Here is a 6,837-nt window from a genome sequence, read left to right on the forward strand (position 1 = left end):
GTCCGGAATTGTTCCTCTGGTATTTTGTGACTGAATGTATAAAATTGTTTGTTCACCTCATAGGGGGCCCTTGGCCCCAGTATTGTTTTCTGCTGTATGCCAGCTAGTGCTGCTTGATGGTTTCACTGGAATAGAGAAGGGAGGCCTCACACAGGTCAAAAAATAGGCAGGGTAGCTCATGCAGGACCCTCTGTGGTAGCCACAACAGAGGCCAGGGTGCGGAAGACAGCAGGGACTGTCAGCCACATCTGTGTATTAAGCAAAGCAAAGTCTACCACCACCTCTCCACCCCTTCCTCTCCTCTCAAGCTTTAAGCTTTTGTCTTCTGAAGTAGGGAAAGTGCAAAAACCTCCTTTTATAAAGCTAGTTGGTATCTATCCATCTTCTCTTCCTCCCTGGCTTACCTGCAGCCTAGGAAGAAGAGGGCAGTGGGCCTTTCTGGGAAGATAGTAGGGGTAGCTGCCAGTCAGGGAAGACAGGGATAGAGTTGCTTCAGAGTTGCTCTCATTAGGTGATTGAGGACAGGCCTGGGCGAGCTGGTAGTTGAGAGAGAAGGTGTGTTAGAAACAAAGAACTTGTAGTGAAACTGATCCCTTGCATCTGCTGTTGTAGTTCTGCGAGGGCCTTATGGACAGGAGGTGGTGATTGCTGCATTTATGTATCTGTCTTCTACCAATTGGGAAGGCAAGGGAGATGTGTACATTAACAGCTTGCAGAGGGTAACTTCTGTATGGGAATGCATAGCATTGGCACATACAGGTAGAAGGCACGTGTTGCTTTTGCCATGCCTGTCATAAGGGTTTTCCTGAAGGGTATAATAAACTTGTAGGAGATGATCCCTAGTTAACTGGGAGTTGCAGAGAGATGCGGAGCTCAGTGGGAGCATGTAAGGGCTGACAGGGAGGGAGGGGATGGATTGCTACAAAATCGGTTTGGGGTAGAAGCCTGGCTGCTGAGGTTGCCTCTGTCTGCTGTGGGCTGCCCTGCAAAGATGGTAGGGGTTCTTCTCCGAGAGTGCCAGTCAGATGTTGAAAGGGAGAGCTCCTACGACTGCTTGGAACCTCTGTCACAGGTTATTTCTTTACTGGGATAGCAGAGTTTTGGCTGGGAGGGGGATTTTGGAGGAGGAGGTGGAAAAACCTTTTTTTATTATTATTGCTTTTTTAACCAGAAAACGTAGTGTCAGCACGAAGAAGCTTTTTGCAAATCTGTCAAAATGTTAAGTAGCTTTTTTTTGCTTTTAAACCTGAAGTATGTTTTGAAGCACTTTGGAAATGCAAAGCACTAGGAGTGCTAAGTACTCCTTATCGTCTGTCTAAAAAGTGGCATTTGAAAAGCAAAAGATGTATCTCTTTCAGGCTGCTGGCTGCTCCTTATCATTTTTCCAGAGCTGCCACCCAGCCCTTTGCCTCCCTCCCATGGCTGGAGGGGAGCGTGCTCTGCCATGCCAAGGAACGGAGGGCTCCCTGAGGGAGTGGGAGAGACCTGCTAAGTCCCTCACTCGTCTTCGGGGTGCAGGTTGGCTTCCTCCCTCCCCACCTCCTTTGACTGAGGAAAGGGAAAAAAGAAGTTTGAGTTTCAGTTGGTGTGGTCCTAGTCTGGAACTATGACCCTATCTTCCAGCTCCAGAGACGTCTTCATAGAGTTTCCTGCCTGAAAAATTGCACCTTATTAGCTTAATTGAGGAACAGGGAGATGTCTGTCCTTTTGCAGGGAGTGGGGAGAGGGAGGGTGAACCAGGAGCTGTATTCAGGAGCTGCTGGAATGTTCCGGAGGCCGTTTCCTCACCTCATCTCCAGCAGAATGGCAACAAAAGAAATAAAATAATTTAGATGAAGCTTTTGTTCTGTGTATGTCAAGAACCTTTTGAACAGACTAAGGGGAGAGTCCTTACCTAGCCAACTCTACAGCGTGGGGGGACGACACCCCAGTTCTTTCACTGGGTTTTCAGCACCAACCTTTTCCTTCGGCGTACGCACATCGTTCAGGCTCTTTTGCACACTGATTTGGTGTGCTCCCTTTCTGTTGGGGGGGGAAGATGGGGGATGACAGGGTCAGTTAGAGGGGAGGGTCCCCGATATTTTTGTTCCTGTCTCTTCAGTTGTTGCTGTTGTTCCTGTCAGCACGCTAGAGTATCGGAGTCTTTGCACACAGAAAGCTTCCTTTTGCACAGAATGAGCTTCTAGCTTTTGTACAGACTAATTGAATGTATTTGGGGAGGGGGGGGAAATAGGGAGTAAACCAATTCCAAACAAACCAATCAGAGTATAATGCCTTTTCTGAGCAAGTATGTGGTGTAAAAGGAGGTTGTAATAGCAAAGGGAGGGCAAGCTCAAGTATAATTTGACACAAAGTGTGGTTTTATTTTTGTACTGATATGGATAAGAGACTGTACAGCATCTATTTATTTAGATGATTTATGTGGTAAATGTTGCAAACAAAATTATTAAAATATTAAATATGAGAACTGACATTTACCTCTTGGTCTGTTTGTGTGGTCATTTACCTCCCCTTGCTTTAATTCTACACCTGAATTATTTTCCACCAGTCACTTCTATCGGTATAAACATGCAGTGCAGCTGGAAAAAGAATGGAAAATGTGCGTGCATGCATGAGAAAGATCAGTAAAAAAGGATCTATGAAGAATGGAGCCTGCAAAAGGCTGTTTCTGACATTACTCACTATTTTGATTGGAGGAGGTCAGGTTTTTATTAATTTTTAACCCACTGGGTAAGTTAGAGCTGTACAGGGGTGACCTGGGACGGTTGGTCTTTGATGGATTATAATTTGAAGAGGAGAACGCCGATGTCAGGGTGACTGCTGCTCTGGCTTTAGGGAGTTCTGTACATCCTTCCTTGCACAAGGCTGCGGTGCCAGGACAGCTCTGCCAGCACCAGGAGAGTGCCGGTGTGCCAGGTATCGTGTGTCTCTTGTGGGAATGGAGAAAGGCTGAGGCAGGGCCTGGGCTGCCAGGCACGCTCCACACTGGTTGCCAGCAGGGAAGCAACTTTCCTCCAAGCCAAAGCCTCCAGTAGGTTTTCCTGCAGGGCTTCCAGGGACCTCTTCAGGAGCAAAGCTGCTCCTCGGCAGAGTTTGGCCCCTGGTTCATCCCAGGTAAAGCAGGGCTTAGCCGAGGAGCCTGAGTACTGGAACTGCTGATACTCCTTGGAGAGAATCCCAAATGTCAGTTAGTCCACTTCAGTGTCTGACTTGTTCCCTCGAGACGTGTCCCTTTCCATCCTCTGTGGAGGGGGAGGATAAGCTGTTTACGGAGGTACCTCAGCAAGCGAATGGGGCTGCCCGAGATGCCTTTAATAGACGTAAGGTGGGGGTGAGCCCTGCACCTGAGCACAGCTGTGACGTCAAGCACAGAAACATGCAGAGCAAAAGCAGAGGGGGATGGGGTGCATTTCCTGAGCTGGTCATGGCTCGAGGCAGTGTGATCAGGTTTTGCCCATGTCACCAAAGCGCCGTTAGCATGCTTGCCTTGAGCCAGGGCGGCTGGAGCTGAGTGATGGCGTTGGAGCAGGACTCCAGCCAGCCACTTACTCTTTGGCAGCAGCAGCAGCAAGCGAGTCAGGTGAAGTTGGATTGGAAGAAACTGCAGTGCAGAGTTACGGGAAAGCCTACTCAGGAGGTTGTGTCTTCCTACCCCTGCCAATGCTGCAGAGGCTGCCTGGCATTAGACATTCGCAACAGCTTGTCCTGTTGCATGCATGTGTTGGTTGGATTAAAGGTTAATCTGGGCAGAACTTCTATTTTTTTATAATCTGTTGCTATGCCACCCCTCCGATCCATGCAATGCAGCCAGCCTGCCTTGCCCAGCTCTCCCCTTTGGATGCCTGAGAACAAGGCCACTCGGCAAAAGGGGAACCACGCAGTTTGGGCAGCTCCGTGTTCTCTGAGAAGCACAGGGTGAAATGCAGTGTGTGTGACCCCTGCAATGGCAGTCACCTCCTGTTCACTCAGTGCCACAGATCTTCCCTGTACTTGGTCCTTCTCTTTCCAGCGTTTTGCTCACCAAGCCGCTGTTTTTGAATCAAGAACGCAATAAACGTGGGGGACTTGTGTAATGCAAACAGCAGCCTGGGCAGCTGGGCCTGCTTTGGGCCCAGGGATATCATAGCACCCCAGTGGTGTAGGCACAGCATAAACCCCATAGGCCTTGTCCTCTCTCTGCTACATCAAAAAGTTAGCGGGCCGGAGGGATGGTTCTGACCACTGCTTGGGTCACGCTGAGCCACCTGTACCCAGTGTGTGGGGAGGTACTTGGTCAGCTGCGAGGAATCTGCCTTTGATTGCGTGTGTTCCAGAGTTACAGCAGTGAAACCTCAGCCCATTTTGACCTGCACGACCATAGGGTGGCTGGGTGCGCGCAGCTGTGCCTGCTCCTGGGGTAGGTGAAGAAATGACCGTTTCCTTACCGAAATCTGCCGCTTCTGAGAGTGACCTCCCTGGAGCAAACAGCGCTGGAGTCAGCTGATCGACCCTTGAAGCTCTTGTCATGGAGGTAAGCGCTGCTATTCCTTACAAGTCCACAGAAAATTAGCCTGGAGGCAGCTACTGGCTTTGAGCAGGTGAGTTTCCCATTATCAAGTGCCATTTAAAAGATATATTAAAACATTCTTGCACCTGCTGTTCGCAGGGCAGTGGTTCCGGTGAGAAAAGTCTTGTTGCTTCTCCAAAGCCTATTGCTTCCCAGTGCTAGCAAGAAATGCTGCAGTGTATCCTACGGCACCAGGGTCTTGCAGACAGTGAGGTGACGGAAACATGTTTTATTCCAGTGTCTGTAATGAACAATAGCTTTTCTGGAAGAGCCATCATCCCAGGTGGTTGTTTTTTTTTTTTTTTTTAAGTGTTTTACTGGAAATGTGAATGAAACAAAGGAAACGCCCAACAATGCTCTGAACAGCTGGATATGCTGCTACTATTTTGCTTTGTGAGAGTAAAAGTTAGATGAAAGCGTTAGGCAATACCTGTGCAATGGCAGCTTGCAGTGATTTGAGCAGTCGCTGAGGCTGGAAAGAAGGTTCTGCTGACAGGTGGAAGGAGAAAATAACTAGAAAGAACACATGGAACTCTCTGAAATGCTACTGCCCCTTCTGGTCCATGGATCAGGGGTGCCTTGTGCTCCTGCCCTGAGGCGAGGTGTGCTGTTCATGACCCATATGTCTGTTGCGGGACAAGGCCACCAGTCTTGGCTGCTTCACATGTGTTTGTGTAGCAATGTAAGGACTTTTGCCCCTTTTGGGTTTAGGGGTGGCTGCTTTTTAGGGTGGATGATATTGCTGGTTGAAGGTTCAGTTGCTTGACACTCAGCTACAAATATCAAAGGAGTCTTTTAAACAAAGTGAACAGTAACAAATACGCTAATTTAAATGTCGATGGTGTTAATGAACACTTAATGTGCAAACTTAAAAAAAGTGAAAAGCAAAACACAATGGGTGTGATGAACTTGCTCTTTTGAAGTCACCTTCAAGTGTATGAAGAACTGAGATTAAGATAAATGGCATCTGGGGAAACAGGGTGGTTCAGAAGAACTTGTCCATTCTAGGTGAGAGTCTCAGGTTTTAGTTCTTGCTTGGCCCATGAAGCCAAATACCTGAGAAAGGGCCTCTTACAGCCTATTCTGGAAGTGAGGGGTATGACCTAAATGCAGAATTATCAGTGGTGGAGCATACTGTGGTTCAGTCCCTGACCACAGAAACACCTCAGTTCTCTGAATTGTTCATATCTTGTGGACCAGGGTCCATGTGACTGTCCATTTGCTGTCTCTGTCAGTATTCAGCAACCTCTCTGTTCACTGCCCTCCAAATGGGGACACGGTGGTGGGGATTAGGTCCTCTCTTGAGTCACCTTTCCTCTAGGCAGGGAGCTTGTGGTGGCTGCAACATTTCAAGTGCTAGGGTGAGAAAGAACAAAACACTGTGATGGATCTTGGCTGAATCGCAGGTAGCGGGGAAAGCATTCGTTTTCCTACCTGCCTGTCTTGACTTTGGGAATTCCATCCCTGCTAGTACTGATATTATAGCCATAATATAGCCATTTCTGGAATATCCTCCTTCTGGGTGAAACCCCTGAGCCAGAGGTGGAAAGGGAAGGTGAGTACAAGTAGAGAAAGGGTTCGTGAAGGCCACAGGGGCTGTGAGTGCTTTCTGGCAAGCCAGCTGAGGAACAGGTAGAAGAGGAATGCCAGTGCTCTGTAGGTACCTGCTGAGATCACGGTGGGTTGAAAAAGAGCAGCAAAAGCAAGTTGGACATTGCCTATGGCCCTCATCACAGCTCCCACTTTTTCCAGAGGATATCTGAAATGCACCCTTTCCTCACCCAAAAAAGAGGTGAGAATTAAAGCAGGAGAACAGGCTGTGCAAGGTGGTACCTCCAGGTAAGGGAGGACCCTGAGCTCCACATGACAACAGCAGCAGGGCTGTAAGCTTCCATTTTGAGTCCCAGAGAATGATTTTTGACTGAGTTTTTTGTTTCGTTGTCTTTATAGCACCTGCAAGAGAGTGTAAAGCACACTGCAAATTAATCAGGGTTTTGCAGAAAGAGAGCAGGAAATTCCTCTAAGTGACTTAACATTTTTCTGGGGTTTTTTACAGGTTTTTGTAGCATGCTTGGCCCATTTACCTTGCAGTACCTTATACTGGCACAAAACCTGCCCCTTATGCTGGCACACATGCACGCCGGCCAAACGGAGAAAAAAAAATAAAGATAACAAGGGTTTAAGCGCCCTTATTGCTGATTTTTGCCATTGGTAGATGCCTCGGGGCTGCCTGCTTCCCCGCTGGTGAGAGGGGTGACGGTGCATCTGCAGCGGGAGAAGAGGCGGCTGCC

At 48.4% G+C, this 6,837-nt stretch overlaps 1 long non-coding RNA gene across 1 annotated transcript; it reads left to right on the forward strand.

The window, feature by feature from the left end:
- The first annotated feature begins 4,112 nt into the window (after positions 1-4,112).
- On the forward strand, positions 4,113-6,729 carry LOC114055369. Its single transcript, XR_003570712.1, has 2 exons — positions 4,113-4,510; positions 6,603-6,729. It is a non-coding gene; the product is annotated as an uncharacterized LOC114055369 (long non-coding RNA).
- Positions 6,730-6,837: the final 108 nt, after the last annotated feature.

Source organism: Empidonax traillii, unplaced genomic scaffold (genome assembly GCF_003031625.1).
Source record: "Empidonax traillii isolate 1590-97213 ecotype Southwest subspecies unplaced genomic scaffold, ASM303162v1 scaffold55:size2822071, whole genome shotgun sequence".
NCBI classification, from domain to species: Eukaryota; Metazoa; Chordata; class Aves; order Passeriformes; family Tyrannidae; genus Empidonax; species Empidonax traillii.